The sequence below is a fragment of the Nilaparvata lugens genome, chromosome X (assembly GCF_014356525.2).
Source record: "Nilaparvata lugens isolate BPH chromosome X, ASM1435652v1, whole genome shotgun sequence".
Classification (NCBI taxonomy): Eukaryota; Metazoa; Arthropoda; class Insecta; order Hemiptera; family Delphacidae; genus Nilaparvata; species Nilaparvata lugens.
The window spans coordinates 2,955,455-2,968,845 of NC_052518.1; positions in this window are offsets into that span (position 1 = coordinate 2,955,455).

The following is a 13,391-nucleotide window of genomic DNA, read 5'->3' on the forward strand; positions in this document are numbered from 1 at the left end:
TAAATAATATTGAAAGGTTATTTAAGAATTATTTCCATTGAAATTACTTATTTTAAATAGGATTTCTATTTTTCTATTATTTTAAAAAGAAATTGGAATAGAATACCTACCATGTAAATTAATTTCTGTTGTTTTGAAATTCAGATTGTTGTATCACAGCTTTTTAAATTAGCCGCCGTTATAGGTTTGTATAAAAATAAAAATCTGATCTCAGTTATGAAAACAAATTTTCGAATCAAATTTTGAAAAAAAAATTTCTTGATTAATTTGACTTTTAATTGATTATTTTATCAAGGAAATGATAATTATAAATTTGAATAGGATCAAATTTAATGGGATGAATAGAGTAACACAGCTGTGTACACTCAGTGGCAAAATGGAGAGACTTGGAAACGTTTTTCTCCTATCTTTCTTCACTGCCATTATAACGTGGACCTCACTATAGATACGGAGGGAAATCGAAAAATCTACAGTATCATATTGAGAATATGGCCTATAGGCAACCGCACGAGAATAGTTTGATGGAAATTGAAACAGATGAGTCCCCCCTCGATCCCTCGCAACAATAGAAGCTGCCAATTAGTCAGGTTTATTATATAAATACAGTAGGCTATCTGTTAATTCTTACAGATGGAATTAAATAGAGAATGCATTTATTCAAATGCTAATTAATATATAATTATTATTATTGAACGAAAATCCTAAATAAATGCTGCAAATCACCCCGAAGACCTCCTGCTACTGCAGACATTGACAACAGTGCTAACAGATAGATGGAAATTCGATGAAAACTACTATCCAAAAATTAGTTGCCAGCTCGGGAATCGAACCCGGTACCTCCCAATTGCTAGTCAGGAATGCTTGCCCTTACACCAAACTGACAATCTCTGGATAGCAGCGCTCATTTTATACGAAGCCATAGCGGCCAACTAGTTGCTGTGCATGGATGAAATATTTGACCACATCATACATCAAACCCCTTCTAACCGAACAGAAGCGTCATTAACTAGTTGGCCGCTATGGCTTCGTATAAAATGAGCGCTGCTATCCAGAGATTGTCAGTTTGTTGTAAGGGCAAGCATTCCTGACTAGCAATTGGGAGGTACCGGGTTCGATTCCCGAGCTGGCAACTAATTTTTGGATAGTAGTTCTCATCGAATTTCCATCTAGCTGTTAGCCCTGTTGTCAATGTCTGCAGTAGCAGAGGTCTTCGGGGTGATTTGCAACATTTATTTAGGATTTTCGTTCAATAATAATAATTATATATTAATTCTTAATCATTATTTAATAAATCGAATACTATCAACTTTTCAGAAATTCCAGCATTAACATTGTATTATCTTTTCCTCTATTGAGAATAATTTTGATATAAAAATTATACCACAGTCAAGGATATCAAAGGAGTCAATATCAGTTCAATCCACGGGTTTCAAGGAATTTAAAAATATGTTGGATGTTATTCATAATAATTATTGAACGACAAAAATTTTGAAATATTGCACAGCAACATTTTCCCTAGTTTTGAATTAGAGGAGTTTGGCACGTCTACACTCAGAAATCAAGTTGAACATTTGAAATCCTATTGCTAATATCAAAATGTAAGGAGTGAGCCTCTGTAGCATACTCCTGAGTCATTGTTTTTGTTATTGTGCATGATGGCAACATGAGATTTTTTCTTGTAGATTTTTGTGCGTTAGGATGATTTAATGAGGTAATCAAACGTCCATGCCTATCGGCGGGATTCGAGCCCACGCCCAAAGAGAGCTAGCAGACTGAAGAATGCAACGTCTTCGGTGTCTCGGCTATCCTGGCTGCTATTTTGGAACATAGGCTCATAATTGAGCATAAAAAACAAATGGCAGACGACGGAGTTACATTTTTAAAATGTGATTTGGCAGTATTTCACCCCCACCTCTTCAATTATGATATATTGATTGGTGTCTTCTACAGATTCTATTCGGTTAGAAGGGGTTTGATGTATGATGTGGTCAAATATTTTATCCATGCACATAAAACCAAAAGGTCATCATAACACTGAGCAATTTATTAACAGTCACCAAATTATAAATAGAACACAATGTTCAATTAAACTTTAAATCAAATAAATAATTCGACCAGATCATACAACAATCCCATTCTAAAAGAACAGAAACTGCAGAAGACACCGGAAGTAAAATCCTAGGCCACCGGAAGTGACAACCTAGGCCACCGGAAGTGACAACCTAGGCCACTGTTGACAATGAATTCCAAGCGATTCGAAAGCATGCTCCATTCAATGAGTAGATATTTTATATTCTCCACAATTAATATAGTCTGAAATTCGTCAATCTAGTGTCAAAACTTGATGTAACATTTGAGCAGTACTCTATGGGAAAATATTGTTTTTTGATGATAATAATAATGGGCAATTTTATGTGCAATAGAACGGCTTAAGCCTTTGTATATTGCAGCTGTCAATGAAGATCAATTAATGTATCAATCATATTAAAAGTGTCAAGAATCTCTTATCTGGATTCTTGCAAAGATTTTATTTTATTTTTGAATAAATTTGAATGTTCAATGAAGTCGATCCTATTGGCCAAACGGTTGCCTATTGTGATACATCTTTCAAGAGGTAACATGTAGCAATACGTAATGGATAGAGAAATTCAAGAAAAAACTGTAGTATTCAAATACTCTTTGGACGTGCAATTTGCATTGGATTGAAGTTCCGGATGAGAGAGGTGTTCACTATTCACTCATAAACCTTGCGCCACTAAACTATGTATACATAAAAATTAGAAATCTAAGTACTTTTTTAAAATTGTTCAATCACGACATCTTTAAAATGGCATTATCAAGTCAAAAATTGAACAATTTTAAAAGGGTACTTGGATTTCTAATTTTTATTTACATTTAAAACTAGCCCTAAAGAAAAAAAGACTATGTTCCAAGTACTATCATAAAGTAAGTAAATATTTCTGTGATCTCTGGTTCTATGTACCGGCACGGTTCACAAGACAGTGTCAGTCATTTTCTCTGAGTTGTATTCAGACTGGAAGTTGTATGCCGGGTGAAGATACAAAACCATCTGTAGGAACCTTTTGAGATGGAGGCAGGGCTGAGACAAGGAGACGCTCTTTCATGTTTGTTATTCAATATAGCTTTAGAAGAAGTCATTCGTGAGTGAAAAGTACGCAGACGACATTGATATCATTGGAAGATCAGTGAATGATATGAAGGAAGCCTTTAAAAATATTTAAAATGTAGCATTGCAAATGGGCCTCCGCATAAATGAAAACAAAACAAAGGTCATGGTCACATCAATGAACCACAACATCGGGGAGAGGCTTCAAATGGATGATAACTGTTTTGAGGTTGAAGGTGATTTTGTATACCTGGGCTCCCTCGTCGATGGTAAAAACGAAACAACAAAGGAGGTGGAAAGGAGAATTCTCCTGTCCAGCAGATGCTTCTATGGTCTTTCCAAGTATATAAAAAATAAAGTGCTCAGCAGAACCACAAAGTTTAAAATATATCACTCGCTAATCTTGCCAGAACTCATGTATGGCAGTGGAACATGGACACTGTCCAAAAAAGACGAGAGCCAGCTCAAAGTTTTTGAGAGGAGGGTACTGCGAAGCATCTGTGGTGGTATAAAAGTGGATGAGACCTGGCGGAGGAGGAAGAATGAGGAGCTCTACCAAGTATATCGTGAACCTGATGTGGTTAAAATGATCAAAATTGGTAGACTGCAATGGGCTGGCTGGCCACCTTATTGGGGCAGATGAGACATACCCACCAAGGAGACTCATGCTGTACTCATGCTGGAAGGGAGGCGAAGACCAGGAAGGCCGAGACTGCGCTGGATGGACGGTGTAGACAGGGATGCACAAGTCATTGCAGCCACAGGTTGGAAAGCGAGGGCGGAACACAGAGACGAATGGAGGCGAATACTGGAGGAGGCCAAGACCTGTAGCGGGTTGTAGCGCCAAGGATGATGATAATGATGATGATGTATTCAGACTGGAAAACTGCCAAGATATTGTCTCATGAAGTAAGTAATTAACATGGAAGTGACAATGGAATAACTACATCAGTAGGGCAGTAGTTTTTGGCGGGTGTCATTTCTTCAGAGAACTCTTCTCGTAATGCAAGATACGATCAGCTAGAACTAGTGTTATGTGCAATGGTTGTTATTTTTCAACATAAATTATCATTTTTAGCACGTGAAAAGTCGAAGCCCGTTCTTTTTATATATTTCGAAAAGTGTTATATCATGTTATTATTATTCCAGTTGGACCGCAAAGAGAAATAAAACCCTGACATTTTGAAGCCTCAGGCAAGAAAATTTTACTTGAATTTACAAGAATCTTCTCAAGAACGATGTTAGTCAAGTAAAATTTTCTAGCCTGGAAACTACTTGAATATGTTTGTTTGGCTCTTCTAGAGATGGAAATTACTGAGATATTGAAAATTGTTTATTTATTCTAATTTTCACAATTAATACATCATTGGAACTATAGGGATAGGAAAAATAAGGTGAACTTGTGCTATTCCTCTCCCAAATATTTTGGTAGAGAGTTAGTGGGAAGAATACTTCGAACATTCTTTCCGAAGAATGAACATTGATATGTCCAAAGCTCCGCCAATTTATGTAGATGCATAACAATATTATCTATTTTATCTATAGTTATTACAAATTGTTTTCTTTCATATTATATACAGCTCAATAATATTATTTTCTTAATTTATATTTTGTAAATTCATCTATAATTTTGCTGTATTGTAAGCTATTGTATATAAGTGTATAAGCCAGTATATATTGTAATCTACATAAATAAAGTACTCAATCAATCAATCAAATCAAGTTAAAGTTACACCATACTCCATAGTTTTGGGCTTTAAGCCTGTTCTCCCTTTCCCAATCATTCATAATATTGAGAATGATATTCTATAAAAAATGTTCAGTTCAAATTTAGAGATAAATAAATATATGGAAAAACCTCTATATGTCTTACAGATTCTGATTACAATAAAACTCGAAATAATCTCAATAATAGTCTCATAAATGAATAATAATTCTAGCGAAAAAGTAATAGATTGTCTTGTTTCATGTACTCAGGGATGAAACTAACATCGCACAGCTTTTTATGCAAAAGGGGAGACCAGCGTGGGAATTCATCTATTCAATGCATTGCCAACACATTTAACCTGTCAAACGCTTCAAAAACTGAGAGTTCAGTTGAAGACAGAACTGGCAGGACAGTGTTTTTATTCGATTCAGGAGTTTTTCAGTTGCTTTAGTTCACGGTGATTTCTCGTAGACCTTTGAGAGTATATAGATTGTATGTAACAATCTGTTTTATAAATGCACAATTCTAGTTAAATAATTTAAATGATTGTCAAGTCCATAAACCCCTTTGAGAGGAGGTCAGTGGCTGCTAAATTATCCATCGATCTATTTATCTATCTTTACTCTACAAAATTTTCAGTCCAAATAGAGAGATAAATAAATATATGGAAAGAACTATATGTCTTACTGGTTCTGATGACAATAAAAATCGTCAACTGTGGTATCTTGAATGTGGTACGAATTGCTGGTGGAAGAAGAGCAGATGATGATTACGCTTTTAAGCGAGAGAAGAGCGCCATCTTCGGAAAACAAGCGAAAAACAGTGGAGTGAGATAGTGAAAAAGAGAGAAAGACGGCGTTTGCGAGAGAAGTTTTTCTGAAAATCGCTCTCGGAAGTAATTTGCCAATGAACGGGTCGTGTCGACCACCAGGGGGGGATCTAGGGGGGGTGGTTGAAGGGGGGGATACGAGTCAGCCCTTCTCACTCGGCACTAATCAGCTCCAGATTAAAGTAATGCCCCCGGCGGGACCATTAGGCACATTTGCCGCTTAATTGAAAGTGTACTCCAGAGGGGCTAACCCCTCCACACTCCTTCTCCACACACCACTGGCAATAACCCTCACCATTATACGGCTGTTACATTCTTCCAGCATCAGAATGAATTATGCAGAATTTTACGACTGAAAACCAGCGACTGGAATCTGGCTCTTCCAGAATAATATTCAGTTTTGCAAAAGTCTGACCTGTGACACTAAAATCTCCCAAATGAATTTCTTTAGATAGGTTGATTTCGGCTAGCGCACAAGTTTTATCTTATGGTAGACCAGCCAAAATGAAAAGACTATACTACTTGTATACCATTCTACATTTGATATTTTGCAAAGTATTGTACATTATTATTTCATACTATAGTCCGTACAAAATTACTTATAGAATGTAAGATTATAGATAGATAAATTCTTATAGATTGCCTTTCCTTTTATATTGAATGCATCGAATCATTTAGGTTACCATTCGAAGTTGAAATAATAATAATAATAATAATGTCTCTGGTCGAGGGTACAACACGACCAGAGGAGTTTATTCAAATTATAGACATGATTACAAAAAGCATATAAGCTACAATTATTTACAAAGTATTAATACAATTGGTTGATTACTTGCTGATCTGAGAAAATGTGGCCCCCACTATATATGAATATGTGTCGGGATGCCACTAGTTTTGCTATTGTTTAAGATTTTATACCAAAAGTTAAAAATTCTTATGAAGATACATTTTGCGAGTCATTAGAAGTTCATAAAAACCACATTTCTATACACAAATTTAAAAAAGAAAATTTATAACCAAGATGTAGAAATTTTATAAAAATTTAACATAGAAAACATTTATAATACTCATGGGAAAAAATCATTATAATGAAGAAAATGAGAATGAAACAGTATGGAAAATTTTTCATAGAACTAATTGTTCTCCATGATTGATTCTAAATCAATCTAATATGCAAACTACAATGCAACTCGTACAAAAATAGCCTATCCGGCGCATTTTTGTAGGTCAAGATATTATTTTTCCTTTTCTGAATGCAGCGTTACTATAGTCCGTACAAAATTACTTCTGACTTGGAGGAATATGCGGCGCAGAGAAATGGAGGGAGATCAGTCAATTACAGTGATGGATAGTCATAGGTGGAAGCGCAGTTGCCAATTTGTCAGTCGTCTGAATGCTTTCAGAAAGGAAACTTCGCATGTGTAGCATGAGCACATGAACAGTCACTGGAAGTTGGAGAACGCTGGCCGCTTCAAAACGGTAACGGTAACGGTAACGGTAACGGCCTCTGTGTCCCTCCCGCTGTATGGTTTCTCTACTGCGCATGTCCATCCCAAGTAAAAAGAAATTTTGTATAGAGTGTAGCTGCTAACCCGTGCTTCTCAAGGGTCTATTAAAAACTTGGCAAACTGAAAACTTGACCTACTGGAATCTTGAAGAATTTCAAATAGGCCTATAACCATCCTTAGTAAATAATGAATCGATATGCGAAATTTCAAGTTAGCCAGTCCATTAGTACAGAAATGAAGATGCGTTTTTCGTGACTTTGGATAAATTACAATAAGTGATTACAAGACGTTGCATCGTGATATGGTTCAAGAAATCAGCATAATGGGCTATAGATTTAAACAATATTAGTGAGAGTATCTCTCACTAGAGTCGGGGCGTAATAAATATTGCAAATTTTTAAATCCGTCACTGGTTGCTTCAAATTTCAAATCACAGAATCTACAAATCAACTGCATCAAAAAAAATCAACGAGGGTATCGAGTTCTTAATTTCAACTCGGAGCTCTCAATAGTATGAAAACAATTGATAAAAAGAGACTTATGCCGGTTAAATTTTTTACAGTGCCGGTTGCACAAATGCTGGTTAAATTTTAACTGTGATTAAATCTATGAAAACCAATCAGAGAAGCCGTCTTATCAAAAAGGCCTTCTCTGATCGGTTCTCGTGAAATTAATCACGGTTAAAATTCAACCGGCTTTTGTGCAACTGGGCCTTAAAGTTTCAGAAATACAAATTTGGAAAATTATTTTCTCTAGTATTTGTAGCTTACTTTAACAATAGTGATTTGGAAATTTGGAACTTTATCAGTCATGACCTACTCTGTAAAAATGAAAAGATTTACAAAAATTACCACCCACCTGCTATTGCTGCCTTGCTTTTCAACCTATAGTTAAATTTGGGCTTTGAGTTATACAGAGTGAGTCATATATATGGGAACCCTCCAATAAATTAAAGACTGTTGTAGATATAATACTGTAACTTTCAGGATAAGTTATTGGTCAAATACTCTATCTTTTGACAGACTACTGAATTTCAAACCATCATAAGAGGGTGACTTAGGTGTTGTAACTCGAATATTTTTAATGTAAGCACCCATTGTGTGGTACATCATTTTAAAGGCCTTTTTGAAACAAGAAAGATGGTATCATAAGGGGATGACCTCCTTATGAGGGGTTGAAATTCAGTACGTCAAAAGATAGAGTATTTGACCAATAACTTATCCTGAAACTTACAGTATTATATCTACAACAGTCTCCAACTTATTGAGGGGTTCCCATACATATGACTCACTCTGTATAATTAAATAATAATAAATAAATAAAAGAAAATAATAATAATTATTATTATTATATAGTATATTACGCTACAAGCACAGAAAGTTAGTGTTTACGGTATGAGGATAGTTTCCCGGGCGAGGCTTGCCGAGCCCGGGAATATGTTATCCGAATACCATAAACACTTTTCTGAGAGAGTCGCATACAATATTTTTCGCCACACTACAGGTATAGCTGACGCCAAAAAGTTAGGCGGTTTCGTGGGTCTCTTGTGCGTTCCAACAGTTAATGTTGTCAAGTAGAGTTGTCATCTAGCTTGGCTCAGGTGATGATTTTTAAATCAAAAGAGACAATAAATAGATGCATTGCTTCAGCTGTGAGTAGGTTACACCTTGTGTCCCATGAACCTGCCTAACTTTTTGGCATCAGCTATATAAGAATAATAAATTGAATAAGAATGTTTTATGAGGGGGGGGGGAAACTTTGATGGCTCATATCTCAAGAACCAGACGTCGTAGGGTACTCAAAGTGGGGTGGGAATTTCCGATCTGACCCTCCTGAACACAATGCACCATATGGCACAGTTGTCCAAACTCATTTTCAAAAAAGTTAGAATAGCGGTCTCACCTTTCTTAGCGGCCGGAAAGGGTACTCTTTCCGGCCTTAGCCGGAAAGAAACCTGTTCTGACGTCAGACGAGAGTTGTTTGCAAGCAATGTCTTTCAGATCTACGTAGGGACTGGAAAACAGCTGCTTTCTGTGCAGTGTGGCGAAAAATAATAATAATAAATAATAGCTCTGTCTATTACTTTCATATGATTGTAATTTACAAAACTAAATTTGCGCATAGATCTTCTACTAGCATATAATTATTAATGTTGGAATATTGTTTTCCTTGTAAAGTTATTTCTGCAATAATCATGCCTCAGTGACCTTATACTCTGTCCAGACTATGATGAGCGCTGAAATATTAATCCGACCTTCCTACTACTCACACACACACAAGCGCAGTCTCCTTTTATGTGTATGAGTAAAGTCTACCTGTATACTATGTAGTATACATGGCCTATCAATCGTGCAGATAGGCCGGGCGTGTGTGCCTGCGCGTGGAGGAGCGAGGTATTTGAAAATTTTGAAAATTTATTTGAGGTATGAAAATTTTCAAATATCCTCCTCCAATTTTTCTATTTCCTTTCAGCCATAGGAGAGTCCGGCTCTATAACCAATTCTTTCGGTTCGAGAAACTTGTTCATTTCACTTCAAGATTGCTGTTTCACATAGTTTTCTTGTTGATCCCTCAGTACAGCGAGGGTCAGCTTAATCTTCCAGCGCTCATTGCAGTCTGGACAAGGTATAGAACATAATATTTATTCATCAGTTGGTTCATGTTCTAAGATGTATGTGGATTTTTACTGAATATATTTCATCGTTATACAATACCATAATAACGAAGTGGTAACAATTAATGGAATTCAATAATGGGGACAAAAATGAATGCTGTAGATAGATAGATAGATATATAAATGACTATTTACACTTTACAATAAAAGTTATGTGAGCGAAATTGAGGCAATAAAAGCCCTCTCTTCCATTTAACCCACAATTATTACTGAGGGATCACTAATGAATAAATATTATGTTGCTATACTCTGTCCAGACTGCGATGAGCGCTGGAAGATTAAGCTGACCCTCGCTGTACTGAGGGATCAACAAGAAAACTATGTGAAACAGCAATCTTGAAGTGAAATGAACAAGTTTCTCGAACCGAAAGAATTGGTTATAGAGCCGGACTCTCCTATGGCTGAAAGGAAATAGAAAAATTGGAGGAGGATATTTGAAAATTTTCTAAAATTAATGCAACAAAATCTGAACAGAAAATGATAATAATAGAATATAACATAAAATGAAAAAAATAATACCAACAAATTTTCTAGCAAAAGCACTCTATGAAATAGTGGAATACTATTCAACGTACGAAAAAATAATGTCTATGTGCAATGAATAGATGAGACATCAGACACAAAGAAAACTAAAATCATTAATTCATGAGAAATACTGTGTAGGAAATTCGTCCGAGATAAGACTAAAAATGGTGGGTTAGTGACGAATGGAAGAAGAGGAAGAGGAAGAAGAGTTTTTATAGCAGCAGGACAAATTGGTTTCAATTAACAGGACTCGTTAAAACTAATTACTCCCTGATGTCAAGCGCTAGCTGGCCCGTGGGGAAATCTTGCCTAATGACTACCAGTACTGACGTTTCGTGGGAAATTCCCTTTTCCCTTACTTCCCATACAGCTCACATATCGCAGATCATAGTGCATTCGATATTTTTGCAAATGAGCGCTCTCGAATCTGAACGGCCAACGCTCAAAAAATGTTAAGGCAGTGCAAAGGCTCAAAATGAACTTTCTACTTGTGATATTTTTCATAGTTTTTCGATTTGTATGTCATCAAGCTATCAAAATGGAAAAGTTTTCTCGGGAAACCATTTTTTCTGATCATTACTTTTTGAGATATGAGCGCCCAAAGTATAAATTTTTGGGACAGAACATTTTAAATTATGTAAGAGATAAATCCATGAGAATTAGAGGATAGATTCTTCATGGTATTGTTGATCTAGTAAAACAAAAATTTTCTGGTAAAATCAATTTTCTATAAAGTTATCCAATTTACTAAATATGACCAAAAGTAACTTTTTGAGTTATTTTTGGTAATTTTGGTAAATATTAATAACTTTTCCAAAAATTAATATTTTCAGAAAATGTTTGTTTTACTAGATCAACAATACCACGAAAACTCCATCCTCAAAATCTCATGAATTTATAAATCGTACTGAATTTGAAATGTTCAGTCCCAAAAATTCAAACTAGTCGCTCATATCTCAAAAAGTAATGATCGGAAAAAATGTTTTCCTGAGAAAAGTAGAAAAATATTTCATTTTGATAGCTTGATAATATACAAATCGAAAAACTTTGAAAAATATCACGAGTAGAAAGTTTATTTTTAGCCTTTGCACAGCTTTAATAGACGGCAACTGATACAGGTTTATTGTAATATTACCTGTTCATTCTCGTTTAAAATGATCAATTAAATTTTATTAAGCAAGAAATTATATTTAATAATAATTTTATAATTAAGATGAAATATTTTGTTTATTGATTATCAATTCTACATCTGATTTAATATACACTGTTCATGGTTGTTTAAAATAATCAATCAAATTTTATTCATCAAGACAATATATTCATGAGGAGAGACTTCATCAACATGTGAACGTTGAAGCAACCCACCTGCTCAACGTGCATGGAATAAGAAGACTTCAAGGCAGAAAACCACACGAATTAGTTTAGTGCTAAAGTGTTCAAATGGAAGTGCAAAAGCAGAATGCTGTATCGTTTTATGTGAAAAAATAACCATTATTTTAATCCTTGGACAATATAGAAGACTTAACCAATGGGTTTTACCTTCACAAACAATATTCTTATCAATTTAAGTCAAAATTGAATAGCTCATTAGTTTTTGTGTAGTTGAGAAGTTGATATTGTGGTAATTATTCATATTGAATGAAAAAGACTAAGAAATTGTCAAAAAACCACACATTTATTTATACTTAGAAAGACCGGTTTCGGTTATTACACCATTGTCAATCTCTTATAAACTCAGTTTTATAAGTATCAATAAATCTGTGGTTTTTTGACAATTTCTTAGTCTTTTTCATTCAATAGCTCATTAGTCTTCAACTAGGTGCTATAAATATAAAAAGGCAATATATTTTTCAATAAATATAAATTTAATTTTCAAAATTACAATTGAATATTTTTTGATTTATCATATTGTTTACAAACGATCTGGCAACGATGTGCAGCTAAAAAAGGATGGAGCTTTGTCGAAAAAATAGAACACCACAGATAAAATATTAAGACATTAATGATAATATTATGACATATATTATCATTTCATATTTATATTTATTTTTCAATAAATATAAACTTAATTTCCAAAATTACAGTTGAATATTTTTTTACTTATCATATTGTTTACAAACGATCTGGCAACGATGTGCTAGAAAAGGATGGAACTTTGTCGAAAAAATAGAACACCACAGGTAAAATATTAAGACATAATTGATAATATTATGACATGATTTCTGTATTTTAATATTATATTCAAACAAAATTATGTGGACTCTTAATTATAACTATAATAGGTACTGGAGAAACGGAAATTGTTTCATTTTTAAAGTCAGGCCTCTATCGTCAGCGACCTAAAGATGTATGTTCATAATGTTATAACTATAATTAAGGATGAGCATATATTGGTACCGCGAAGTTAGGCAACGAACCATGCTCATCTTCCAAAAGAACAATCGAGAATCATAATAATTCAACATTAGGGGGACATCTTCACCATGAACAAGTCTATTGGTTTAGTTATATATTCTATTCCACAAAACTCAAAAATGAGAGTTCGTTGAACACTTTTCACATGGAAGGTCTCGGAATTGTATGGAAATATCTTAAAAGTAACAATACAATTAATTCAGCATCATAGAATACATTAACTTAAGAAACTATCATATGTACCAAATTCAATAAATTACTTAAACACTAAAAAGGTTTGTTTCCTTGATCAAACTATTCCAGGTGGCTATAAGGTATTGTGACAAGCAATTTTTTTAAGTAAGTGTAATATTTCTCAAGTTTTTTTTAATTTATTTAAGGGGGACATCTTCACCATGAACAAGTCTATTGGTTTAGTTATATATTCTATTCCACAAAACTCAAAAATGAGAGTTCGGTGATCACTTTTCACATGGAAGGTCTCGGAATTGTATGGAAATATCTGAAAAATAACAATACAATTAATTCAGCATCATAGAATACATTAACTTAAGAACACTTTTCAAATGGAAGGTCTCGGAATTGTATGGAAATATCTTAAGAGT